Here is a 19,549-nt window from a genome sequence, read left to right as displayed (position 1 = left end):
AAAAGCAAACTATAAAGAAATAACAACGGCCGAGGTCACGGCAACCCTAGGCCCCCTCCGCCTTTCTTTTCCGTTCTATTCGGGATGGAATTTCCAATTCGGAAAAGATTACTTGCTCTTGCGAAGACCCTGCTTCCACAGCTGGGGTTGACCCTCTTCAGGGGTGGGAGATTCGTTGCTGGGATTAGTAAACTGCGCCCTTTAGCCTATATATAGAAGATTTGTGTGGCAGCGCATTTTATCTGTTTGTCAGGACCAATAAAAAACGATTAGTTTGAAAGATCGAATAGTTCTGAGTCTGGCAACTTCGGAACCTCAAGAAAAGTGAAGATTTCACGGAACACGGATATTGAAAAGCTTCAAAGCAAAGTCGGATTTTCGAATAGGCTATATAGGCAACTACCTAGAGACCAGACCTCAAGCTTCTTTTTTAATTTCTATTTTGCAATACTTTTATAGTACTGTAATTTTGTGTTTTCATTTGATTAACGAGTGTAATATTCTCTGTTATTCAAATCAAAATATTGGGTTGGCAACTAAGTAATTGCGGATTTCACTCATAGATGGCTTCAGTTGAATTTTTAGGTTTGCAGACATAGTACAAATATAAAACACATTTTGTTATTTGATAGTTGGCAATTCAGCTGTCAATCAGTAAAAAAGGTTTTTTGATAGGTTGCGTAGTTTTCGTTTGGCGTTCATTGAAAAATGGAAAATCAAAAGGAACGTTTTCGTCATATTTTGCTTTTTTATTTCCGCAAAGGGAAAAACGCATCGCAAGCTCATAAAAAGTTATGTGCTGTTTATGGTGACGAAGCCTTAAAAGAACGGCAGTGTCAAAATTGGTTTGCCAAATTTCGTTCTGGTGATTTTTCACTCAAAGATGAAAAACGCTCTGGTCGTCCAGTTGAAGTTGATGACGACCTAATCAAAGCAATAATCCATTCGGATCGTCGCAGTACAACACGTGAGATTGCAGAGAAGCTCCATGTATCACATACATGCATTGAAAATCACTTAAAACAACTTGGCTATGTTCAAAAACTCGATACATGGGTTCCTCACGAACTGAAAGAAACGCATTTAACGCAACGCATTAACAGCTGCGATTTGCTAAAGAAACGTAATGAAAATGATCCATTTTTAAAACGACTGATAACTGGCGATGAAAAATGGGTTGTTTACAACAATATCAAGCCGAAAAGATTGTGGAGCAGGCCAGGTGAACTAACTCAAACAACATCAAAAGCTGATATTCATCAAAAGAAGGTTTTGTTATCAGTTTGGTGGGATTACAAAGGAATTGTCTACTTTGAACTCTTACCACCCAACCGAACGATCCATTCTGATGTCTACACTGAACAACTAACGAAATTAAACAATGCAGTTGAAGAAAAGCGGCCCGAATTGACAAATCGAAAAGGTGTTGTATTCCATCATGACAATGCAAGGCCACACACATCTTTGGTCACTCGGCAAAAATTATTGGAGCTTGGTTGGGATGTTTTGCCACATCCACCATATAGTCCTGACCTTGCACCATCTGATTACTTTTTGTTTCGATCTTTACAAAACTCCTTGAGTGGTAAAAATTTCAATAATGATGATGATGTCAAATCGTACCTGATTCAGTTTTTTGCTAATAAAAACCAGAAGTTTTATGAACGTGGGATTAGGATGCCGCCTGAAAGATGGTAAAAGGTCATTGATCAAAATGGGCAATCCATTACAGAATAAAGTTATTTAGTTCCATGAAAAAATTGTCTCTGATTTTCTAAAAAAAATCCGCAATTACTTAGTTGCCAACCCAATAAAGTACAGTATACTCCCGAGTATCCGGTTCGTGACTATCCGGCCCAGTTTTCTTTTATCATAATTTAATAAGGAAATCAAGGCGTTACATTGGCAACATTGTTTATGTTTCCTACTTTTGAGTTTGGCATTACAGAATTCATGTTAAAATGTGAATAGTTTTCATATCCTTTCAATTATTTTTCCTCTAATAAATTCTTGAAACGTGCAGTGCAATATATAAACTACCAGTATATAGCCTTCTATTTTAATTCGACACGTTACCGACAACGGCTTCTATGATTCACCGGGCTGCGGCCACGCTCACATTCTACGTAGCTTATGATAAATGGCGGGCTTAATGCTCAATAAGAAGTGAGAAAATACGTATTATGACCGTGAGTTTTGGTATAAAAATGTTGTCTTCTGGCATTAGTGGGTGAAGAAATGAATTCATAAAACTCCGGTCTATCCGGGGTTTTTTTTTTATATTGGGAATGCCCTTCCGCTATATAAGGCCGGATAATCGGGAGTGTACAGTATTATTTAAATTTCAAAATATTATTCTTAACATTTTCTCAAATATAAAATGCACAAAGAGAAAATTTTGCTTTTTTTTTTTGACGAATAGCCTTGTTTTAGACTTTTTTCAGATTCCGAAAAACAAAATTTCGGAATTATTCTATCTGCCTTTGAGCGTGGCAATTTAAAAACGGTTTTAGCTGGATAGATGAAATCTGGCATGTGATTTTGGAACAAATTTTCAGATTTCCATCAAATTTTGAAGAAAATTCATTAAAAGCATCTAAACTATAGATTTATATCAAATTTCTGAAGGTATTTGTAAATATGAATAACCTAAAATCCAAAAAAGTAATAACTTAAATAAATGAAATTTGGTATGTATATATGACCTTGCTTCTAAAATTACAGTTCTGCGTCAAATTTTTGTTTCAATAGATAAAAAAAAAAAGATGTCTAGAACGCATAATGGATTTCAGTCACTTTAACACTAAAGGAAAAAAAAAAGCAAAAAAAAAAAAAAAACCAAGAAATGAAAGAAACATTAAAAAAATAAAATGAAACCTACGATCGCAAATTTCAAGTTATCATGTGAGAACATTTTTATTTTTTAAGTCATTATTTGTCTTAATTCATTTAAGTCATTAACCAGTTTAAACCGGTTTGAAACAATCACGAGACTTCTCTATCCCCCCCCCCTCTCTTATATATATATATATATATATAATGATAATTTTTTTAGACTTTCATTTTCAATTTTTCTAGCTCGCAAACAAAGTTTTGAGATGAAATAACAACTATGATGTCATAGTTCTACGTCCACATTTTAAAAACGTATCTGCTGTCAAAAAAGCATAAGTAATAATAAAGCAGTACTGGTAAAAGCAGGTCAACCTTTTAAAAACGCATCTGCTTTCAAAGAAGCAAACATAAGAATAATGCAATATTGGTAAAAAAAAAAAACATGCGATTAAAAGACGATGATGAAAATTGTCATTTATGCTTCAATTATTGCCAACGCGATTTCGAGCTTCAAGACCCCCTAACAAAAACATCATATTCTCACATGATTAAAAAAAAAAAAAAAAGCTTCTGTTCGACGCACCGAAACTAAAAATCTGATAGCCTGCAATTGTTATTCAAGAAGAAGGGGATAACGTATTATTTTGCGAGTATGATTCAGGTAGACAATTCCCGTTAGTTTTAAAATTCACTCGCAGATCAGTAGTTATTTTTATAGGTAGCTAACAAATTGCCTAATTTTGATAAACTTTATATAAGAGTAAAAGTAAGTTTTACGCAGAGACGATGTCAGAAGTGGGATTCGAACCCACGCCCGCATTCGAGGACCAGAACACTCAAAACTCTGCAACAGAGCAAGACGCATCTTGAGTCTGGCGCCTTACACCGCTCGGCCATCCTGACACATCTGCGAATGATCTATAATAATCCAGCTAGAATGAAATCTTACAACGCGCAATTTGAAATTTGTCTCTTATATTAAAAGATTTATTTAGTTCAACTAAATGCAAATAGAAATAAAATTTTAAAATGAGACGATGTCAGAAGTGGGATTCGAACCCACGCCCGCTTTCGTGGACCAGAACACTCAACACTCTGCAACAGAGCAAGACGCATCTTGAGTCTGGCGCCTTAGACCGCTCGGCCATCCTAACACTTCTGCGAATGATCTATAATAATCCAGCTAGAATGAAATCTTACAACGCGCAATTTGAAATTTGTCTCTTATATTAAAAGATTTATTTAGTTCAACTAAATGCAACTAAAAATAAAATTTTAAAATGAGATGTCAGAAGTGGGATTCGAACCCACGCCCGCATTCGTGGACCAGAACAGTCAACACTCTGCAACAGAGCAAAACGCATCTTGAGTCTGGCGCCTTAGACCGCTCGGCCATCCTGACACTTCTGCGAATGATCTATAATAATCCAGCTAGAATGAAATCTTACAACGCGCAATTTGAAATTTGTCTCTTATATTAAAAGATTTATTTAGTTCAACTAAATGCAACTAGAAATAAAATTTTAAAATGAGACGATGTCAGAAGTGGGATTCGAACCCACGCCCGCATTCGTGGACCAGAACACTCAACACTCTGCAACAGAGCAAGACGAATCTTGAGTCTGGCGCCTTAGACCGCTCGGCCATCCTGACACTTCTGCGAATGATCTATAATAATCCAGCTAGAATGAAATCTTACAACGCGCAATTTGAAATTTGTCTCTTATATTAAAAGATTTATTTAGTTCAACTAAATGCAACTAGAAATAAAATTTTAAAATGAGACGATGTCAGAAGTGGGATTCGAACCCACGCCCGCATTCGTGGACCAGAACACTCATCACTCTGCAACAGAGCAAGACGCATCTTGAGTCTGGCGCCTTAGATCGCTCGGCCATCCTGACACTTCTGCGAATGATCTATAATTATTCAATTTCAACGAAATCTTACAAGGCGGACTTTTAAATTTGATTCTTATATTCAAAGATTTATTTAGTTAACTAAATGCAACTAGAAAAAAAATTTTAAAATGAGACGATGTCAGAAGTGGGATTCGAACACACGCCCGCATTCGTGGACCAGAACACTCATCACTCTGCAACAGAGCAAGACGCATCTTGAGTCTGGCGCCTTAGACTGCTCGGCCATCCTGACACTTCTGCGAATGATCTATAATTATTCAATTTCAACGAAATCTTACCAGGCGGACTTTTAAATTTGATTCTTATATTCAAAGATTTATTTAGTTAACTAAATGCAACTAGAAAAAAAATTTTAAAATGAGACTATGTCAGAAGTGGGATTCGAACACACGCCCGCATTCGTGGACCAGAAAACTCAACACTCCGCAACAGAGCAAGACACATCTTGAGTCTGGCGCCTTAGACCGCTCGGCCATCCTGACACATCTGCGAAAGATCTATAATTATTCACCTTCAATGAAATCTTACAAGGCGGAATTTTAAATTTGATTCTTATATTAAAAGATTTATTAAGTTTATTGAATGCAACTAGAAATGAAATTTTAAAATGACACGATGTCAGAAGTGGGATTCGAACCCACGTCCACATTCGTGGACCAGACCACTCAACACTCTGCAACAGAGCAAGACACATCTCGAGTCTGGCGCCTTAGACCCCTCGGCCATCCTGACACATCTCCGAAAGATCTATAATTATTCACCTTCAATGAAATCTTACAAGGCGGAATTTTAAATTTGATTCTTATATTAAAAGATTTATTAAGTTTATTGAATGCAACTAGAAATGAAATTTTAAAAAGGCACGATGTCAGAAGGTGGATTCGAACCCAAGCCCACATTCGTGGACCAGAACACTCAACACTCTGCAACAGAGCAAGACACATCTTGAGTCTGGCGCCTTAGACCGCTCGGCCATCCTGACACATCTGCGAAAGACCTATAATTATTCACCTTCAATGAAATCTTACAAGGCGGAATTTTAAAGTTGATTCTTATATTAAAAGATTTATTAAGTTTATTGAATGCAACTGGAAATGAAATTTTAAAAAGGCACGATGTCAGAAATGGGATTCGAACCCACGCCCACATTCGTGGACCAGAACACTCAACACTCTGCAACAGAGCAAGACGCATCTTGAGTCTGGCGACTTAGACCGCTCGGCCAACCTGACACTTCTGCGAATTATCTATAATAATCCAGCTAGAATGAAATCTTACAACGCGCAATTTGAAATTTGTCTCTTATATTAAAAGATTTATTTAGTTCAACTAAATGCAACTAGAAATAAAATTTTAAAATGAGACGATGTCAGAAGTGGGATTCAAACCCACGCCCGCATTCGTGGACCAGAACACTCAACACTCTGCAACAGAGCAAAACGCATCTTGAGTCTGGCGCCTTAGACCGCTCGGCCATCCTGACACTTCTGCGAATGATCTATAATAATCCAGCTAGAATGAAATCTTACAACGCGCAATTTGAAATTTGTCTCTTATATTAAAAGATTTATTTAGTTCAACTAAATGCCACTAGAAATAAAATTTTAAAATGAGACGATATCAGAAGTGGGATTCGAACCCACGCCCGCATTCGTGGACCAGAACACTCAACACTCTGCAACAGAGCAAGACGAATCTTGAGTCTGGCGCCTTAGACCGCTCGGCCATCCTGACACTTCTGCGAATGATCTATAATAATCCAGCTAGAATGAAATCTTACAACGCGCAATTTGAAATTTGTCTCTTATATTAAAAGATTTATTTAGTTCAACTAAATGCAACTAGAAATAAAATTTTAAAATGAGACGATGTCAGAAGTGGGATTCGAACCCACGCCCGCATTCGTGGACCAGAACACTCATCACTCTGCAACAGAGCAAGACGCATCTTGAGTCTGGCTCCTTAGACCGCTCGGCCATCCTGACACTTCTGCGAATGATCTATAATTATTCAATTTCAACGAAATCTTACAAGGCGGACTTTTAAATTTGATTCTTATATTCAAAGATTTATTTAGTTAACTAAATGCAACTAGAAAAAAAATTTTAAAATGAGACGATGTCAGAAGTGGCATTCGAACACACACCCGCATTCGTGGACCAGAAAACTCAACACTCCGCAACAGAGCAAAACACATCTTGAGTCTGGCGCCTTAGACCGCTCGGCCATCCTGACACATCTGCGAAAGATCTATAATTATTCACCTTCAATGAAATCTTACAAGGCGGAATTTTAAATTTGATTCTTATATTAAAAGATTTATTAAGTTTATTGAATGCAACTAGAAATGAAATTTTAAAATGACACGATGTCAGAAGTGGGATTCGAACCCACGCCCACATTCGTGGACCAGACCACTCAACACTCTGCAACAGAGCAAGACACATCTTGAGTCTAGCGCCTTAGACCCCTCGGCCATCCTGACACATCTCCGAAAGATCTATAATTATTCACCTTCAATGAAATCTTACAAGGCGGAATTTTAAATTTGATTCTTATATTAAAAGATTTATTAAGTTTATTGAATGCAACTAGAAATGAAATTTTAAAAAGACACGATGTCAGAAGTGGGATTCGAACCCACGCCCACATTCGTGGACCAGAACACTCGACACTCTGCAACAGAGCAAGACACATCTTGAGTCTGGCGCCTTAGACCCCTCGGCCATCCTGACACAGCTGCGAAAGATCTATAATTATTCACCTTCAATGAAATCTTACAAGGCGGAATTTTAAATTTGATTCTTATATTAAAAGATTTATTAAGTTTATTGAATGCAACTAGAAATGCAATTTTAAAATGCCACGATGTCAGAAGTGGGATTTGAACCCACGCCCACATTCGTGGACCAGAACACTCAACACTCTGCAACAGAGCAAGACACATCTTGAGTCTGGCGCCTTAGACCGCTCGGCCATCCTGACACATCTCCGAAAGATCTATAATTATTCACCTTCAATGAAATCTTACAAGGCGGAATTTTAAATTTGATTCTTATATTGAAAGATTTATTAAGTTTATTGAATGCAACTAGAAATGAAATTTTAAAAAGACACGATGTCAGAAGTGGGATTCGAACCCACGCCCACATTCGTGGACCAGAACACTCAACACTCTGCAACAGAGCAAAACACATCTTGAGTCTGGCGCCTTAGACCCCTCGGCCATCCTGACACATCTGCGAAAGATCTATAATTATTCACCTTCAATGAAATCTTACAAGGCGTAATTTTAAATTTGATTCTTATATTAAAAGATTTATTAAGTTTATTGAATGCAACTAGAAATGAAATTTTAAAAAGACACGATGGCAGAAGTGGGATTCGAACCCGCGCCCACATTCGTGGACCAGAACACTCAACACTCTGCAACAGAGCAAGACACATCTTGAGTCTGGCGCCTTAGACCCCTCGGAGATCATGACACAGCTGCGAAAGATCTATAATTATTCACCTTCAATGAAATCTTACAAGGTGTAATTTTAAATTTGATTCTTATATTAAAAGATTTATTAAGTTTATTGAATGCAACTAGAAATGAAATTTTAAAAAGACTTGATGTCAGAAGTGGGATTCGAACCCACGCCCACATTCGTGGACCAGAACACTCAACACTCTGCAACAGAGCAAGACACATCTTGAGTCTGGCGCCTTAGACTGCTCGGCCATCCTGACACATCTGAGAAAGATCTATAATTATTCACCTTCAATGAAATCTTAAGAGGCGGAATTTTAAATTTGATTCTTATATTAAAAGATTTATTAAGTTTATTGAATGCAACTAGAAATGAAATTTTAAAAAGACATGATGTCAGAAGTGGGATTCGAACCCACGACCACATTCGTGGACCAGAACACTCAACACTCTGCAACAGAGCAAGACACATCTTGAGTCTGGCGCCTTAGACCGCTCGGCCATCCTGACACATCTGAGAAAGATCTATAATTATTCACCTTCAATGAAATCTTAAGAGGCGGAATTTTAAATTTGATTCTTATATTAAAAGATTTATTAAGTTTATTGAATGCAACTAGAAATAAAATTTTAAAAAGACACGATGTCTGAAGTGGGATTCGAACCCACGCCCACATTCGTTGACCAGAACACTCAACACTCTGCAACAGAGCAAGACACATCTTGAGTCTGGCGCCTTAGACCGCTCGGCCATCCTGACACATCTGCGAAAGATCTATAATTATTCACCTTCAATGAAATCTTACAAGGCGGAATTTTAAATTTGATTCTTATATTAAAAGATTTATTAAGTTTATTGAATGCAACCAGAAATGAAATTTTAAAATGAGACGATGTCAGAAGTGGGATTCGAACCCACGCCCACATTCGTGGACCAGAACACTCAACACTCTGCAACAGAGCAAGCCACATCTTGAGTCTGGCGCCTTAGTTCCCTCGGCCATCCTGACACATCTGCGAAAGATCTATAATTATTCACTTTCAATGAAATCTTACAAGGCGTAATTTTAAATTTGATTCTTATATTAAAAGATTTATTAAGTTTATTGAATGCAACTAGAAATGAAATTTTAAAAAGACTTGATGTCATAAGTGGGATTCGAACCCACGCCCACATTCGTGGACCAGAACACTCAACACTCTGCAACAGAGCAAGACACATCTTGAGTCTGGCGCCTTAGACCGCTCGGCCATCCTGACACATCTGAGAAAGATCTATAATTATTCACCTTCAATGAAATCTTAAGAGGCGGAATTTTAAATTTGATTCTTATATTAAAAGATTTATTAAGTTTATTGAATGCAACTAGAAATGAAATTTTAAAAAGACATGATGTCAGAAGTGGGATTCGAACCCACGCCCACATTCGTGGACCAGAACACTCAACACTCTGCAACAGAGCAAGACACATCTTGAGTCTGGCGCCTTAGACCGCTCGGCCATCCTGACACATCTGCGAAAGATCTATAATTATTCACCTTCAATGAAATCTTAAGAGGCGGAATTTTAAATTTGATTCTTATATTAAAAGATTTATTAAGTTTATTGAATGCAACTAGAAATAAAATTTTAAAAAGACACGATGTCTGAAGTGGGATTCGAACCCACGCCCACATTCGTTGACCAGAACACTCAACACTCTGCAACAGAGCAAGACACATCTTGAGTCTGGCGCCTTAGACCGCTCGGCCATCCTGACACATCTGCGAAAGATCTATAATTATTCACCTTCAATGAAATCTTACAAGGCGGAATTTTAAATTTGATTCTTATATTAAAAGATTTATTAAGTTTATTGAATGCAACTAGAAATGAAATTTTAAAATGAGACGATGTCAGAAGTGGGATTCGAACCCACGCCCACATTCGTGGACCAGAACACTCAACACTCTGCAACAGAGCAAGCCACATTTTGAGTCTGGCGCCTTAGACCCCTCGGCCATCCTGACACATCTGCGAAAGATCTATAATTATTCACTTTCAATGAAATCTTACAAGGCGTAATTTTAAATTTGATTCTTATATTAAAAGATTTATTAAGTTTATTGAATGCAACTAGAAATGAAATTTTAGAAGACACGATGTCAGAAGTGGGATTCGAACCCACGCCCACATTCGTGGACCAGAACACTGAACACTCTGCAACAGAGCAAGACACATCTTGAGTCTGGCGAAATAGACCGCTCGGCCATCCTGACACATCTGCGAAAGATCTATAATTATTCACCTTCAAAGAAATCTTACAAGGCGGAATTTTAAATTTGATTCTTATATTAAAAGATTTATTAAGTTTATTGAATGCAACTAGAAATGAAATTTTAAAAAGACACGCTGTCAGAAGTGGGATTCGAACCCACGCCCACATTCGTGGACCAGAACACTCAACACTCTGCAACAGAGCAAGACACATCTTGATTCTGGCGCCTTAGACCCCTCGGCCATCCTGACACAGCTGCGAAAGATCTATAATTATTCACCTTCAATGAAATCTTACAAGGTGTAATTTTAAATTTGATTCTTATATTAAAAGATTTATTAAGTTTATTGAATGCAACTAGAAATGAAATTTTAAAAGGACATGATGTCAGAAGTGGGTTTCGAACCCACGCCCACATGCGTGGACCAGAACACTCAACACTCTGCAACAGAGCAAGACACATCTTGAGTCTGGCGCCTCAGACCGCTCGGCCATCCTGACACATCTGAGAAAGATCTATAATTATTCACCTTCAATGAAATCTTAAGAGGCGGAATTTTAAATTTGATTCTTATATTAAAAGATTTATTAAGTTTATTGAATGCAACTAGAAATAAAATTTTAAAAAGACACGATGTCAGAAGTGGGATTCGAACCCACGCCCACATGCGTTGACCAGAACACTCAATACTCTGCAACAGAGCAAAACACATCTTGAGTCTGGCGCCTTAGACCGCTCGGCCATCCTGACACGTCTGCGAAAGATCTATAATTATTCACCTTCAATGAAATCTTACAAGGCGGAATTTTAAATTTGATTCTTATATTAAAAGATTGATTAAGTTTATTGAATGCAACTAGAAATGAAATTTTAAAAAGACACGCTGTCTGAAGTGGGATTCAAACCAACGCCCACATTCGTGGACCAGAACATTCAACACTCTGCAACAGAGCAAGACACATCTTGAGTCTGGCGCCTTAGACCGCTCGGCCATCCTGACACATCTGCGAAAGATCTATAATTATTCACCTTCAATGAAATCTTACAAGGCGGAATTTTAAATTTGATTCTTATATTAAAAGATTTATTAAGTTTATTGAATGCAACTAGAAATGAAATTTTAAAATGAGACGATGTCGGAAGTGGGATTCGAACCCACGCCCACATTCGTGGACCAGAACACTCAACACTCTGCAACAGAGCAAGACACATCTTGATTCTGACGCCTTAGACCCCTCGGCCATCCTGACACAGCTGCGAAAGATCTATAATTATTCACCTTCAATGAAATCTTACAAGGTGTAATTTTAAATTTGATTCTTATATTAAAAGATTTATTAAGTTTATTGAATGCAACTAGAAATGAAATTTTAAAAAGACATGATGTCAGAAGTGGGATTCGAACCCACGCCCACATGCGTGGACCAGAACACTCAACACTCTGCAACAGAGCAAGACACATCTTGAGTCTGGCGCCTTAGACCGCTCGGCCATCCTGACACATCTGAGAAAGATCTATAATTATTCACCTTCAATGAAATCTTAAGAGGCGGAATTTTAAATTTGATTCTTATATTAAAAGATTTATTAAGTTTATTGAATGCAACTAGAAATAAAATTTTAAAAAGACACGATGTCAGAAGTGAGATTCGAACCCACGCCCACATGCGTTGACCAGAACACTCAATACTCTGCAACAGAGCAAAACACATCTTGAGTCTGGCGCCTTAGACCGCTCGGCCATCCTGACACGTCTGCAAAAGATCTATAATTATTCACCTTCAATGAAATCTTACAAGGCGGAATTTTAAATTTGATTCTTATATTAAAAGATTTATTAAGTTTATTGAATGCAACTAGAAATGAAATTTTAAAAAGACACGCTGTCTGAAGTGGGATTCAAACCCACGCCCACATTCGTGGACCAGAACATTCAACACTCTGCAACAGAGCAAGACACATCTTGAGTCTGGCGCCTTAGACCGCTCGGCCATCTTGACACATCTGCGAAAGATCTATAATTATTCACCTTCAATGAAATCTTACAAGGCGGAAATTTAAATTTGATTCTTATATTAAAAGATTTATTAAGTTTATTGAATGCAACTAGAAATGAAATTTTAAAATGAGACGATGTCGGAAGTGGGATTCGAACCCACGCCCACATTCGTGGACCAGAACACTCAACACTCTGCAACAGAGCAAGACACATCTTGAGTCTGGCGCCTTAGACCCCTCGGCCATCCTGACACATCTGCGAAAGATTTATAATTATTCACTTTCAATGAAATCTTACAAGGCGTAATTTTAAATTTGATTCTTATATTAAAAGATTTATTAAATGCAACTAGAAATGAAATTTTAGAAGACACGATGTCAGAAGTGGGATTCGAACCCACGCCCACATTCGTGGACCAGAACAATCAACACTCTGCAACAGAGCAAGACACATCTTGAGTCTGGCGCCTTAGACCGCTCGGCCATCCTGACACATCTGCGAAAGATCTATAATTATTCACCTTCAATGAAATCTTACAAGGCGGAATTTTAAATTTGATTCTTATATTAAAAGATTTATTAAGTTTATTGAATGCAACTAGAAATGAAATTTTAAAAATACATGATGTCAGAAGTGGGATTCGAACCCACGCCCACATTCGTGGACCAGAACACTCAACACTCTGCAACAGAGCAAGACACATCTTGAGTCTGGCGCCTTAGACCGCTCGGCCATCCTGACACATCTGCGAAATATCAATAATTATTCACCTTCAATGAAATCTTACAAGGCGTAATTTTAAATTTGATTCTTATATTAAAAGATTTATTAAGTTTATTGAATGCAACTAGAAATGAAATTTTAAAAAGATACGATGTCAGAAGTGGGATTCGAACCCACGCCCACATTCGTGGACCAGAACACTCAACACTCTGCAACAGAGCAAGACACATCGTAAGTCTGGCGTCTTAGACCGCTCGGCCATCCTGACAAATCTGCGAAAGATCTATAATTATTCACCTTCAATGAAATCTTACAAGGCGTAATTTAAAATTTGATTCTTATATTAAAAGATTTATTAAGTTTATTGAATGCAACTAGAAATGAAATTTTAAAAAGACACGATGTCAGAAGTGGGATTCGAACCCACGCCCATATTCGTGGACCAGAACACTCAACACTCTGCAACAGAGCAAGACACATCTTAAGTCTGGCGCCTTAGACCGCTCGGCCATCCTGACACATCTGCGAACTATAATTATTCACCTTCAATGAAATCTTACAAGGCGGAATTTTAAATTTGATTCTTATATTAAAAGATTTATTAAGTTTATTGAATGCAACTAGAAATGAAATTTTAAAAAGACACGATGTCAGAAGTGGGATTCGAACCCACGCCCATATTCGTGGACCAGAACACTCAACACTCTGCAACAGAGCAAGACACATCTTGAGTCTGGCGCCTTAGACCGCTCGGCCATCCTGACACATCTGCGAACTATAATTATTCACCTTCAATGAAATCTTACAAGGCGGAATTTTAAATTAGATTCTTAAATTAAAAGATTTATTAAGTTTATTGAATGCAATTAGAAATGAAATTTTAAAAAGACACGCTGTCAGAAGTGGGATTCGAACCCACGCACACATTCGTGGACCAGAACACTCAACACTCTGCAACAGAGCAAGACACATCTTGAGTCTGGCGCCTTAGACCACTCGGCCATCCTGACACATCTGCGAACTATAATTATTCACCTTCAATGAAATCTTACAAGGCGGAATTTTAAATTAGATTCTTATATTAAAAGATTTATTAAGTTTATTGAATGCAACTAGAAATGAAATTTTAAAAAGACACGCTGTCAGAAGTGGGATTCGAACCCACGCACACATTCGTGGACCAGAACACTCAACACTCTGCAACAGAGCAAGACACATCTTGAGTCTGGCGCCTTAGACCGCTCGGCCATCCTGACACATCTGCGAAAGATCTATAATTATTCACCTTCAATGAAATCTTACAAGGCGGAATTTTAAATTTGATTCTTATATTAAAAGATTTATTAAGTTTATTGAATGCAACTAAAAATGAAATTTTAAAATGAGACGATGTCAGAAGTGGGATTCGAACCCACGCCCACATTCGTGGACCAGAACACTCAACACTCTGCAACAGAGCAAGACACATCTTGAGTCTGGCGCCTTAGACCCCTCGGCCATCCTGACACATCTGCGAAAGATCTATAATTATTCACTTTCAATGAAATCTTACAAGGCGTAATTTTAAATTTGATTCTTATATTAAAAGATTTATTAAATGCAACTAGAAATGAAATTTTAGAAGACACGATGTCAGAAGTGGGATTCGAACCCACGCCCACATTCGTGGACCAGAACAATCAACACTCTGCAACAGAGCAAGACACATCTTGAGTCTGGCGCCTTAGACCGCTCGGCCATCCTGACACATCTGCGAAAGATCTATAATTATTCACCTTCAATGAAATCTTACAAGGCGGAATTTTAAATTTGATTCTAATATTAAAAGATTTATTAAGTTTATTGAATGCAACTAGAAATGAAATTTTAAAAAGACACGATGTCAGAAGTGGGATTCGAACCCACGCCCACATTCGTGGACCAGAACACTCAACACTCTGCAACAGAGCAAGACACATCTTGAGTCTGGCGCTTTAGACCGCTCGGCCATCCTGACACATCTGCGAACTATAATTATTCACCTTCAATGAAATCTTACAAGGCGGAATTTTAAATTTGATTCTTATATTAAAAGATTTATTAAGTTTATTGAATGCAACTAGAAATGAAATTTTAAAAAGACACGATGTCAGAAGTGGGATTCGAACCCACGCCCATATTCGTGGACCAGAACACTCAACACTCTGCAACAGAGCAAGACACATCTTGAGTCTGGCGCCTTAGACCGCTCGGCCATCCTGACACATCTGCGAACTATAATTATTCACCTTCAATGAAATCTTACAAGGCGGAATTTTAAATTTGATTCTTATATTAAAAGATTTATTAAGTTTATTGAATGCAACTAGAAATGAAATTTTAAAAAGACACGCTGACAGAAGTGGGATTCGAACCCACGCCCACATTCGTGGACCAGAACACTCAATACTCTGCAACAGAGCAAGACACATCTTAAGTCTGGCGCCTTAGACCGCTCGGCCATCCTGACAAATCTGCGAAAGATCTATAATTATTCACCTTCAATGAAATCTTACAAGGCGTAATTTAAAATTTGATTCTTATATTAAAAGATTTATTAAGTTTATTGAATGCAAATAGAAATGAAATTTTAAAAAGACACGATGTCAGAAGTGGGATTCGAACCCACGCCCATATTCGTGGACCAGAACACTCAACACTCTGCTACAGAGCAAGACACATCTTGAGTCTGGCGCCTTAGACCGCTCGGCCATCCTGACACATCTGCGAACTATAATTATTCAGTTTTCAATGAAATCTTACAAGGCGGAATTTTAAATTAGATTCTTATATTAAAAGATTTATTAAGTTTATTGAATGCAACTAGAAATGAAATTTTAAAAAGACACGCTGTCAGAAGTGGGATTCGAACTCACGCACACATTCGTGGACCAGAACACTCAACACTCTGCAACAGAGCAAGACACATCTTGAGTCTGGCGCCTTAGACCGCTCGGCCATCCTGACACATCTGCGAACTATAATTATTCACCTTCAATGAAATCTTACAAGGCGGAATTTTAAATTAGATTCTTATATTAAAAGATTTATTAAGTTTATTGAATGCAACTAGAAATGAAATTTTAAAAAGACACGATATCAGAAGTGGGATTCGAACCCACGCCCACATTCGTGGACCAGAACACTCAACACTCTGCAACAGAGCAAGACACATCTTGAGTCTGGCGCCTTAGACCGCTCGGCCATCCTGACACATCTGCGAAAGATCTATAATTATTCACCTTCAATGAAATCTTACAAGGCGTAATTTTAAATTTGATTCTTATATTAAAAGATTTATTAAGTTTATTGAATGCAACTAGAAATGAAATTTTAAAAAGACACGATGTCAGAAGTGGGATTCGAACCCACGCCCATATTCTTGGACCAGAACACTCAACACTCTGCAACAGAGCAAGACACATCTTGAGTCTGGCGCTTTAGACCGCTCGGCCATCCTGACACATCTGCGAACTATAATTATTCACCTTCAATGAAATCTTACAAGGCGGAATTTTAAATTTGATTCTTATATTAAAAGATTTAATAAGTTTATTGAATGCAACTAGAAATGAAATTTTAAAAAGACACGATGTCAGAAGTGGGATTCGAACCCACGCCCATATTCGTGGACCAGAACACTCAACACTCTGCAACAGAGCAAGACACATCTTGAGTCTGGCGCCTTAGACCGCTCGGCCATCCTGACACATCTGCGAACTATAATTATTCACCTTCAATGAAATCTTACAAGGCGGAATTTTAAATTTGATTCTTATATTAAAAGATTTATTAAGTTTATTGAATGCAACTAGAAATGAAATTTTAAAAAGACACGCTGACAGAAGTGGGATTCGAACCCACGCCCACATTCGTGGACCAGAACACTCAACACTCTGCAACAGAGCAAGACACATCTTAAGTCTGGCGCCTTAGACCGCTCGGCCATCCTGACACATCTGCGAACTATAATTATTCACCTTCAATGAAATCTTACAAGGCGGAATTTTAAATTTGATTCTTATATTAAAAGATTTATTAAGTTTATTGAATGCAACTAGAAATGAAATTTTAAAAAGACACGATGTCAGAAGTGGGATTCGAACCCACGCCCATATTCGTGGACCAGAACTCGCAACACTCTGCAACAGAGTAAGACACATCTTGAGTCTGGCGCCTTAGACCGCTCGGCCATCCTGACACATCTGCGAACTATAATTATTCACCTTCAATGAAATCTTACAAGGCGGAATTTTAAATTAGATTCTTATATTAAAAGATTTATTAAGTTTATTGAATGCAACTAGAAATAAAATTTTAAAAAGACACGATGTCAGAAGTGGGATTCGAACCCACGCCCACATTCGTGGACCAGAACACTCAACACTCTGCAACAGAGCAAGACACATCTTAAGTCTGGCGCCTTAGACCGCTCGGCCATCCTGACACATCTGCGAAAGATCAATAATTATTCACCTTCAATGAAATCTTACAAGGCGTAATGTTAAATTGGATTCTTATATTAAAAGATTTATTAAGTTTATTGAATGCAACTAGAAATGAAATTTTAAAAAGACACGATGTCAGAAGTGGGATTCGAAGCCACGCCCACATTCGTGGACCAGAACACACAACACTCTGCAACAGAGCAAGACACATCTTGAGTCTGGAGCCTTAGACCGCTCGGCCATCCTGACACATCTGCGAACTATAATTATTCACCTTCAATGAAATCTTACAAGGCGGAATTTTAAATTAGATTCTTATATTAAAAGATTTATTAAGTTTATTGAATGCAACTAGAAATGAAATTTTAAAAAGACACGATATCAGAAGTGGGATTCGAACCCACGCCCACATTCGTGGACCAGAACACTCAACACTCTGCAACAGAGCAAGACACATCTTGAGTCTGGCGCCTTAGACCGCTCGGCCATCCTGACACATCTGCGAAAGATCTATAATTATTCACCTTCAATGAAATCTTACAAGGCGTAATGTTAAATTGGATTCTTATATTAAAAGATTTATTAAGTTTATTGAATGCAACTAGAAATGAAATTTTAAAAAGACACGATGTCAGAAGTGGGATTCGAACCCACGCCCATATTCGTGGACCAGAACACTCAACACTCTGCTACAGAGCAAGACACATCTTGAGTCTGGCGCCTTAGACCGCTCGGCCATCCTGACACATCTGCGAACTATAATTATTCACTTTTCAATGAAATCTTACAAGGCGGAATTTTAAATTAGATTCTTATATTAAAAGATTTATTAAGTTTATTGAATGCAACTAGAAATGAAATTTTAAAAAGACACGCTGTCAGAAGTGGGATTCGAACCCACGCACACATTCGTGGACCAGAACACTCAACACTCTGCAACAGAGCAAGACACATCTTGAGTCTGGCGCCTTAGACCGCTCGGCCATCCTGACACATCTGCGAACTATAATTATTCACCTTCAATGAAATCTTACAAGGCGGAATTTTAAATTAGATTCTTATATTAAAAGATTTATTAAGTTTATTGAATGCAACTAGAAATGAAATTTTAAAAAGACACGATATCAGAAGTGGGATTCGAACCCACGCCCACATTCGTGGACCAGAACACTCAACACTCTGCAACAGAGCAAGACACATCTTGAGTCTGGCGCCTTAGACCGCTCGGCCATCCTGACACATCTGCGAAAGATCTATAATTATTCACCTTCAATGAAATCTTACAAGGCGTAATTTTAAATTTGATTCTTATATTAAAAGATTTATTAAGTTTATTGAATGCAACTAGAAATGAAATTTTAAAAAGACACGATGTCAGAAGTGGGATTCGAACCCACGCCCATATTCTTGGACCAGAACACTCAACACTCTGCAACAGAGCAAGACACATCTTGAGTCTGGCGCTTTAGACCGCTCGGCCATCCTGACACATCTGCGAACTATAATTATTCACCTTCAATGAAATCTTACAAGGCGGAATTTTAAATTTGATTCTTATATTAAAAGATTTATTAAGTTTATTGAATGCAACTAGAAATGAAATTTTAAAAAGACACGCTGACAGAAGTGGGATTCGAACCCACGCCCATATTCGTGGACCAGAACACTCAACACTCTGCAACAGAGCAAGACACATCTTGAGTCTGGCGCCTTAGACCGCTCGGCCATCCTGACACATCTGCGAACTATAATTATTCACCTTCAATGAAATCTTACAAGGCGGAATTTTAAATTTGATTCTTATATTAAAAGATTTATTAAGTTTATTGAATGCAACTAGAAATGAAATTTTAAAAAGACACGCTGACAG

The 19,549-nt window shown here is 37.8% G+C and overlaps 54 non-coding genes across 54 annotated transcripts; all 54 read right to left on the bottom strand.

Moving 5' to 3' along the window:
- Window positions 1-3,622: 3,622 nt before the first annotated feature.
- On the bottom strand, window positions 3,623-3,738 carry Trnal-caa (transfer RNA leucine (anticodon CAA)). Its single transcript has 2 exons — window positions 3,701-3,738; window positions 3,623-3,668 (listed from the first exon to the last, which is right to left on the bottom strand). It is a non-coding gene; the product is annotated as a tRNA-Leu (tRNA).
- Window positions 3,739-3,873: 135 nt separating this feature from the next.
- On the bottom strand, window positions 3,874-3,989 carry Trnal-caa (transfer RNA leucine (anticodon CAA)). Its single transcript has 2 exons — window positions 3,952-3,989; window positions 3,874-3,919 (listed from the first exon to the last, which is right to left on the bottom strand). It is a non-coding gene; the product is annotated as a tRNA-Leu (tRNA).
- A 132-nt stretch (window positions 3,990-4,121) lies between these two features.
- Window positions 4,122-4,237, bottom strand: Trnal-caa (transfer RNA leucine (anticodon CAA)). The gene is made up of 2 exons: window positions 4,200-4,237; window positions 4,122-4,167 (listed from the first exon to the last, which is right to left on the bottom strand). It is a non-coding gene; the product is annotated as a tRNA-Leu (tRNA).
- A 135-nt stretch (window positions 4,238-4,372) lies between these two features.
- Window positions 4,373-4,488, bottom strand: Trnal-caa (transfer RNA leucine (anticodon CAA)). Its single transcript has 2 exons — window positions 4,451-4,488; window positions 4,373-4,418 (listed from the first exon to the last, which is right to left on the bottom strand). It is a non-coding gene; the product is annotated as a tRNA-Leu (tRNA).
- A 135-nt stretch (window positions 4,489-4,623) lies between these two features.
- On the bottom strand, window positions 4,624-4,739 carry Trnal-caa (transfer RNA leucine (anticodon CAA)). The gene is made up of 2 exons: window positions 4,702-4,739; window positions 4,624-4,669 (listed from the first exon to the last, which is right to left on the bottom strand). It is a non-coding gene; the product is annotated as a tRNA-Leu (tRNA).
- A 384-nt stretch (window positions 4,740-5,123) lies between these two features.
- Window positions 5,124-5,239, bottom strand: Trnal-caa (transfer RNA leucine (anticodon CAA)). The gene is made up of 2 exons: window positions 5,202-5,239; window positions 5,124-5,169 (listed from the first exon to the last, which is right to left on the bottom strand). It is a non-coding gene; the product is annotated as a tRNA-Leu (tRNA).
- A 134-nt stretch (window positions 5,240-5,373) lies between these two features.
- Trnas-cga (transfer RNA serine (anticodon CGA)) lies at window positions 5,374-5,489 on the bottom strand. Its single transcript has 2 exons — window positions 5,452-5,489; window positions 5,374-5,419 (listed from the first exon to the last, which is right to left on the bottom strand). It is a non-coding gene; the product is annotated as a tRNA-Ser (tRNA).
- A 635-nt stretch (window positions 5,490-6,124) lies between these two features.
- Trnal-caa (transfer RNA leucine (anticodon CAA)) lies at window positions 6,125-6,240 on the bottom strand. The gene is made up of 2 exons: window positions 6,203-6,240; window positions 6,125-6,170 (listed from the first exon to the last, which is right to left on the bottom strand). It is a non-coding gene; the product is annotated as a tRNA-Leu (tRNA).
- Window positions 6,241-6,375: 135 nt separating this feature from the next.
- Trnal-caa (transfer RNA leucine (anticodon CAA)) lies at window positions 6,376-6,491 on the bottom strand. The gene is made up of 2 exons: window positions 6,454-6,491; window positions 6,376-6,421 (listed from the first exon to the last, which is right to left on the bottom strand). It is a non-coding gene; the product is annotated as a tRNA-Leu (tRNA).
- A 135-nt stretch (window positions 6,492-6,626) lies between these two features.
- Window positions 6,627-6,742, bottom strand: Trnal-caa (transfer RNA leucine (anticodon CAA)). The gene is made up of 2 exons: window positions 6,705-6,742; window positions 6,627-6,672 (listed from the first exon to the last, which is right to left on the bottom strand). It is a non-coding gene; the product is annotated as a tRNA-Leu (tRNA).
- A 384-nt stretch (window positions 6,743-7,126) lies between these two features.
- On the bottom strand, window positions 7,127-7,242 carry Trnal-caa (transfer RNA leucine (anticodon CAA)). Its single transcript has 2 exons — window positions 7,205-7,242; window positions 7,127-7,172 (listed from the first exon to the last, which is right to left on the bottom strand). It is a non-coding gene; the product is annotated as a tRNA-Leu (tRNA).
- A 134-nt stretch (window positions 7,243-7,376) lies between these two features.
- Trnal-caa (transfer RNA leucine (anticodon CAA)) lies at window positions 7,377-7,492 on the bottom strand. The gene is made up of 2 exons: window positions 7,455-7,492; window positions 7,377-7,422 (listed from the first exon to the last, which is right to left on the bottom strand). It is a non-coding gene; the product is annotated as a tRNA-Leu (tRNA).
- A 134-nt stretch (window positions 7,493-7,626) lies between these two features.
- Trnal-caa (transfer RNA leucine (anticodon CAA)) lies at window positions 7,627-7,742 on the bottom strand. The gene is made up of 2 exons: window positions 7,705-7,742; window positions 7,627-7,672 (listed from the first exon to the last, which is right to left on the bottom strand). It is a non-coding gene; the product is annotated as a tRNA-Leu (tRNA).
- Window positions 7,743-7,876: 134 nt separating this feature from the next.
- On the bottom strand, window positions 7,877-7,992 carry Trnal-caa (transfer RNA leucine (anticodon CAA)). The gene is made up of 2 exons: window positions 7,955-7,992; window positions 7,877-7,922 (listed from the first exon to the last, which is right to left on the bottom strand). It is a non-coding gene; the product is annotated as a tRNA-Leu (tRNA).
- A 384-nt stretch (window positions 7,993-8,376) lies between these two features.
- Trnal-caa (transfer RNA leucine (anticodon CAA)) lies at window positions 8,377-8,492 on the bottom strand. The gene is made up of 2 exons: window positions 8,455-8,492; window positions 8,377-8,422 (listed from the first exon to the last, which is right to left on the bottom strand). It is a non-coding gene; the product is annotated as a tRNA-Leu (tRNA).
- Window positions 8,493-8,626: 134 nt separating this feature from the next.
- Window positions 8,627-8,742, bottom strand: Trnal-caa (transfer RNA leucine (anticodon CAA)). Its single transcript has 2 exons — window positions 8,705-8,742; window positions 8,627-8,672 (listed from the first exon to the last, which is right to left on the bottom strand). It is a non-coding gene; the product is annotated as a tRNA-Leu (tRNA).
- A 134-nt stretch (window positions 8,743-8,876) lies between these two features.
- Trnal-caa (transfer RNA leucine (anticodon CAA)) lies at window positions 8,877-8,992 on the bottom strand. Its single transcript has 2 exons — window positions 8,955-8,992; window positions 8,877-8,922 (listed from the first exon to the last, which is right to left on the bottom strand). It is a non-coding gene; the product is annotated as a tRNA-Leu (tRNA).
- A 134-nt stretch (window positions 8,993-9,126) lies between these two features.
- Trnal-caa (transfer RNA leucine (anticodon CAA)) lies at window positions 9,127-9,242 on the bottom strand. The gene is made up of 2 exons: window positions 9,205-9,242; window positions 9,127-9,172 (listed from the first exon to the last, which is right to left on the bottom strand). It is a non-coding gene; the product is annotated as a tRNA-Leu (tRNA).
- A 134-nt stretch (window positions 9,243-9,376) lies between these two features.
- Window positions 9,377-9,492, bottom strand: Trnal-caa (transfer RNA leucine (anticodon CAA)). Its single transcript has 2 exons — window positions 9,455-9,492; window positions 9,377-9,422 (listed from the first exon to the last, which is right to left on the bottom strand). It is a non-coding gene; the product is annotated as a tRNA-Leu (tRNA).
- Window positions 9,493-9,626: 134 nt separating this feature from the next.
- Window positions 9,627-9,742, bottom strand: Trnal-caa (transfer RNA leucine (anticodon CAA)). Its single transcript has 2 exons — window positions 9,705-9,742; window positions 9,627-9,672 (listed from the first exon to the last, which is right to left on the bottom strand). It is a non-coding gene; the product is annotated as a tRNA-Leu (tRNA).
- A 134-nt stretch (window positions 9,743-9,876) lies between these two features.
- Trnal-caa (transfer RNA leucine (anticodon CAA)) lies at window positions 9,877-9,992 on the bottom strand. The gene is made up of 2 exons: window positions 9,955-9,992; window positions 9,877-9,922 (listed from the first exon to the last, which is right to left on the bottom strand). It is a non-coding gene; the product is annotated as a tRNA-Leu (tRNA).
- A 134-nt stretch (window positions 9,993-10,126) lies between these two features.
- Window positions 10,127-10,242, bottom strand: Trnal-caa (transfer RNA leucine (anticodon CAA)). The gene is made up of 2 exons: window positions 10,205-10,242; window positions 10,127-10,172 (listed from the first exon to the last, which is right to left on the bottom strand). It is a non-coding gene; the product is annotated as a tRNA-Leu (tRNA).
- A 383-nt stretch (window positions 10,243-10,625) lies between these two features.
- On the bottom strand, window positions 10,626-10,741 carry Trnal-caa (transfer RNA leucine (anticodon CAA)). The gene is made up of 2 exons: window positions 10,704-10,741; window positions 10,626-10,671 (listed from the first exon to the last, which is right to left on the bottom strand). It is a non-coding gene; the product is annotated as a tRNA-Leu (tRNA).
- Window positions 10,742-10,875: 134 nt separating this feature from the next.
- Window positions 10,876-10,991, bottom strand: Trnal-caa (transfer RNA leucine (anticodon CAA)). The gene is made up of 2 exons: window positions 10,954-10,991; window positions 10,876-10,921 (listed from the first exon to the last, which is right to left on the bottom strand). It is a non-coding gene; the product is annotated as a tRNA-Leu (tRNA).
- Window positions 10,992-11,125: 134 nt separating this feature from the next.
- On the bottom strand, window positions 11,126-11,241 carry Trnal-caa (transfer RNA leucine (anticodon CAA)). Its single transcript has 2 exons — window positions 11,204-11,241; window positions 11,126-11,171 (listed from the first exon to the last, which is right to left on the bottom strand). It is a non-coding gene; the product is annotated as a tRNA-Leu (tRNA).
- A 634-nt stretch (window positions 11,242-11,875) lies between these two features.
- Window positions 11,876-11,991, bottom strand: Trnal-caa (transfer RNA leucine (anticodon CAA)). Its single transcript has 2 exons — window positions 11,954-11,991; window positions 11,876-11,921 (listed from the first exon to the last, which is right to left on the bottom strand). It is a non-coding gene; the product is annotated as a tRNA-Leu (tRNA).
- A 134-nt stretch (window positions 11,992-12,125) lies between these two features.
- Window positions 12,126-12,241, bottom strand: Trnal-caa (transfer RNA leucine (anticodon CAA)). The gene is made up of 2 exons: window positions 12,204-12,241; window positions 12,126-12,171 (listed from the first exon to the last, which is right to left on the bottom strand). It is a non-coding gene; the product is annotated as a tRNA-Leu (tRNA).
- A 384-nt stretch (window positions 12,242-12,625) lies between these two features.
- Trnal-caa (transfer RNA leucine (anticodon CAA)) lies at window positions 12,626-12,741 on the bottom strand. Its single transcript has 2 exons — window positions 12,704-12,741; window positions 12,626-12,671 (listed from the first exon to the last, which is right to left on the bottom strand). It is a non-coding gene; the product is annotated as a tRNA-Leu (tRNA).
- A 124-nt stretch (window positions 12,742-12,865) lies between these two features.
- Trnal-caa (transfer RNA leucine (anticodon CAA)) lies at window positions 12,866-12,981 on the bottom strand. The gene is made up of 2 exons: window positions 12,944-12,981; window positions 12,866-12,911 (listed from the first exon to the last, which is right to left on the bottom strand). It is a non-coding gene; the product is annotated as a tRNA-Leu (tRNA).
- Window positions 12,982-13,115: 134 nt separating this feature from the next.
- Window positions 13,116-13,231, bottom strand: Trnal-caa (transfer RNA leucine (anticodon CAA)). Its single transcript has 2 exons — window positions 13,194-13,231; window positions 13,116-13,161 (listed from the first exon to the last, which is right to left on the bottom strand). It is a non-coding gene; the product is annotated as a tRNA-Leu (tRNA).
- Window positions 13,232-13,365: 134 nt separating this feature from the next.
- On the bottom strand, window positions 13,366-13,481 carry Trnav-uac (transfer RNA valine (anticodon UAC)). Its single transcript has 2 exons — window positions 13,444-13,481; window positions 13,366-13,411 (listed from the first exon to the last, which is right to left on the bottom strand). It is a non-coding gene; the product is annotated as a tRNA-Val (tRNA).
- A 134-nt stretch (window positions 13,482-13,615) lies between these two features.
- Window positions 13,616-13,731, bottom strand: Trnal-uaa (transfer RNA leucine (anticodon UAA)). Its single transcript has 2 exons — window positions 13,694-13,731; window positions 13,616-13,661 (listed from the first exon to the last, which is right to left on the bottom strand). It is a non-coding gene; the product is annotated as a tRNA-Leu (tRNA).
- Window positions 13,732-13,861: 130 nt separating this feature from the next.
- Trnal-caa (transfer RNA leucine (anticodon CAA)) lies at window positions 13,862-13,977 on the bottom strand. The gene is made up of 2 exons: window positions 13,940-13,977; window positions 13,862-13,907 (listed from the first exon to the last, which is right to left on the bottom strand). It is a non-coding gene; the product is annotated as a tRNA-Leu (tRNA).
- Window positions 13,978-14,107: 130 nt separating this feature from the next.
- Window positions 14,108-14,223, bottom strand: Trnal-caa (transfer RNA leucine (anticodon CAA)). The gene is made up of 2 exons: window positions 14,186-14,223; window positions 14,108-14,153 (listed from the first exon to the last, which is right to left on the bottom strand). It is a non-coding gene; the product is annotated as a tRNA-Leu (tRNA).
- A 130-nt stretch (window positions 14,224-14,353) lies between these two features.
- On the bottom strand, window positions 14,354-14,469 carry Trnal-caa (transfer RNA leucine (anticodon CAA)). The gene is made up of 2 exons: window positions 14,432-14,469; window positions 14,354-14,399 (listed from the first exon to the last, which is right to left on the bottom strand). It is a non-coding gene; the product is annotated as a tRNA-Leu (tRNA).
- A 134-nt stretch (window positions 14,470-14,603) lies between these two features.
- On the bottom strand, window positions 14,604-14,719 carry Trnal-caa (transfer RNA leucine (anticodon CAA)). The gene is made up of 2 exons: window positions 14,682-14,719; window positions 14,604-14,649 (listed from the first exon to the last, which is right to left on the bottom strand). It is a non-coding gene; the product is annotated as a tRNA-Leu (tRNA).
- A 124-nt stretch (window positions 14,720-14,843) lies between these two features.
- On the bottom strand, window positions 14,844-14,959 carry Trnal-caa (transfer RNA leucine (anticodon CAA)). Its single transcript has 2 exons — window positions 14,922-14,959; window positions 14,844-14,889 (listed from the first exon to the last, which is right to left on the bottom strand). It is a non-coding gene; the product is annotated as a tRNA-Leu (tRNA).
- A 134-nt stretch (window positions 14,960-15,093) lies between these two features.
- Trnal-caa (transfer RNA leucine (anticodon CAA)) lies at window positions 15,094-15,209 on the bottom strand. Its single transcript has 2 exons — window positions 15,172-15,209; window positions 15,094-15,139 (listed from the first exon to the last, which is right to left on the bottom strand). It is a non-coding gene; the product is annotated as a tRNA-Leu (tRNA).
- A 130-nt stretch (window positions 15,210-15,339) lies between these two features.
- Window positions 15,340-15,455, bottom strand: Trnal-caa (transfer RNA leucine (anticodon CAA)). The gene is made up of 2 exons: window positions 15,418-15,455; window positions 15,340-15,385 (listed from the first exon to the last, which is right to left on the bottom strand). It is a non-coding gene; the product is annotated as a tRNA-Leu (tRNA).
- A 130-nt stretch (window positions 15,456-15,585) lies between these two features.
- Window positions 15,586-15,701, bottom strand: Trnal-uaa (transfer RNA leucine (anticodon UAA)). The gene is made up of 2 exons: window positions 15,664-15,701; window positions 15,586-15,631 (listed from the first exon to the last, which is right to left on the bottom strand). It is a non-coding gene; the product is annotated as a tRNA-Leu (tRNA).
- Window positions 15,702-15,835: 134 nt separating this feature from the next.
- Trnal-caa (transfer RNA leucine (anticodon CAA)) lies at window positions 15,836-15,951 on the bottom strand. Its single transcript has 2 exons — window positions 15,914-15,951; window positions 15,836-15,881 (listed from the first exon to the last, which is right to left on the bottom strand). It is a non-coding gene; the product is annotated as a tRNA-Leu (tRNA).
- Window positions 15,952-16,328: 377 nt separating this feature from the next.
- Trnal-caa (transfer RNA leucine (anticodon CAA)) lies at window positions 16,329-16,444 on the bottom strand. The gene is made up of 2 exons: window positions 16,407-16,444; window positions 16,329-16,374 (listed from the first exon to the last, which is right to left on the bottom strand). It is a non-coding gene; the product is annotated as a tRNA-Leu (tRNA).
- A 134-nt stretch (window positions 16,445-16,578) lies between these two features.
- Trnal-caa (transfer RNA leucine (anticodon CAA)) lies at window positions 16,579-16,694 on the bottom strand. The gene is made up of 2 exons: window positions 16,657-16,694; window positions 16,579-16,624 (listed from the first exon to the last, which is right to left on the bottom strand). It is a non-coding gene; the product is annotated as a tRNA-Leu (tRNA).
- Window positions 16,695-16,824: 130 nt separating this feature from the next.
- Window positions 16,825-16,940, bottom strand: Trnal-caa (transfer RNA leucine (anticodon CAA)). Its single transcript has 2 exons — window positions 16,903-16,940; window positions 16,825-16,870 (listed from the first exon to the last, which is right to left on the bottom strand). It is a non-coding gene; the product is annotated as a tRNA-Leu (tRNA).
- A 130-nt stretch (window positions 16,941-17,070) lies between these two features.
- Window positions 17,071-17,186, bottom strand: Trnal-uaa (transfer RNA leucine (anticodon UAA)). Its single transcript has 2 exons — window positions 17,149-17,186; window positions 17,071-17,116 (listed from the first exon to the last, which is right to left on the bottom strand). It is a non-coding gene; the product is annotated as a tRNA-Leu (tRNA).
- A 130-nt stretch (window positions 17,187-17,316) lies between these two features.
- Trnal-caa (transfer RNA leucine (anticodon CAA)) lies at window positions 17,317-17,432 on the bottom strand. The gene is made up of 2 exons: window positions 17,395-17,432; window positions 17,317-17,362 (listed from the first exon to the last, which is right to left on the bottom strand). It is a non-coding gene; the product is annotated as a tRNA-Leu (tRNA).
- Window positions 17,433-17,562: 130 nt separating this feature from the next.
- Trnal-uaa (transfer RNA leucine (anticodon UAA)) lies at window positions 17,563-17,678 on the bottom strand. The gene is made up of 2 exons: window positions 17,641-17,678; window positions 17,563-17,608 (listed from the first exon to the last, which is right to left on the bottom strand). It is a non-coding gene; the product is annotated as a tRNA-Leu (tRNA).
- A 134-nt stretch (window positions 17,679-17,812) lies between these two features.
- Trnal-caa (transfer RNA leucine (anticodon CAA)) lies at window positions 17,813-17,928 on the bottom strand. The gene is made up of 2 exons: window positions 17,891-17,928; window positions 17,813-17,858 (listed from the first exon to the last, which is right to left on the bottom strand). It is a non-coding gene; the product is annotated as a tRNA-Leu (tRNA).
- A 130-nt stretch (window positions 17,929-18,058) lies between these two features.
- Trnal-caa (transfer RNA leucine (anticodon CAA)) lies at window positions 18,059-18,174 on the bottom strand. Its single transcript has 2 exons — window positions 18,137-18,174; window positions 18,059-18,104 (listed from the first exon to the last, which is right to left on the bottom strand). It is a non-coding gene; the product is annotated as a tRNA-Leu (tRNA).
- Window positions 18,175-18,308: 134 nt separating this feature from the next.
- Window positions 18,309-18,424, bottom strand: Trnal-caa (transfer RNA leucine (anticodon CAA)). Its single transcript has 2 exons — window positions 18,387-18,424; window positions 18,309-18,354 (listed from the first exon to the last, which is right to left on the bottom strand). It is a non-coding gene; the product is annotated as a tRNA-Leu (tRNA).
- Window positions 18,425-18,555: 131 nt separating this feature from the next.
- On the bottom strand, window positions 18,556-18,671 carry Trnal-caa (transfer RNA leucine (anticodon CAA)). The gene is made up of 2 exons: window positions 18,634-18,671; window positions 18,556-18,601 (listed from the first exon to the last, which is right to left on the bottom strand). It is a non-coding gene; the product is annotated as a tRNA-Leu (tRNA).
- A 130-nt stretch (window positions 18,672-18,801) lies between these two features.
- Window positions 18,802-18,917, bottom strand: Trnal-caa (transfer RNA leucine (anticodon CAA)). The gene is made up of 2 exons: window positions 18,880-18,917; window positions 18,802-18,847 (listed from the first exon to the last, which is right to left on the bottom strand). It is a non-coding gene; the product is annotated as a tRNA-Leu (tRNA).
- A 134-nt stretch (window positions 18,918-19,051) lies between these two features.
- Trnal-caa (transfer RNA leucine (anticodon CAA)) lies at window positions 19,052-19,167 on the bottom strand. The gene is made up of 2 exons: window positions 19,130-19,167; window positions 19,052-19,097 (listed from the first exon to the last, which is right to left on the bottom strand). It is a non-coding gene; the product is annotated as a tRNA-Leu (tRNA).
- A 130-nt stretch (window positions 19,168-19,297) lies between these two features.
- On the bottom strand, window positions 19,298-19,413 carry Trnal-caa (transfer RNA leucine (anticodon CAA)). The gene is made up of 2 exons: window positions 19,376-19,413; window positions 19,298-19,343 (listed from the first exon to the last, which is right to left on the bottom strand). It is a non-coding gene; the product is annotated as a tRNA-Leu (tRNA).
- Window positions 19,414-19,549: the final 136 nt, after the last annotated feature.

The sequence above is a fragment of the Argiope bruennichi genome, chromosome 10 (assembly GCF_947563725.1).
Source record: "Argiope bruennichi chromosome 10, qqArgBrue1.1, whole genome shotgun sequence".
Classification (NCBI taxonomy): Eukaryota; Metazoa; Arthropoda; class Arachnida; order Araneae; family Araneidae; genus Argiope; species Argiope bruennichi.
Note: the sequence above shows the minus strand (reverse complement) of the source record. Positions and strands in the feature narration are given on the sequence as shown.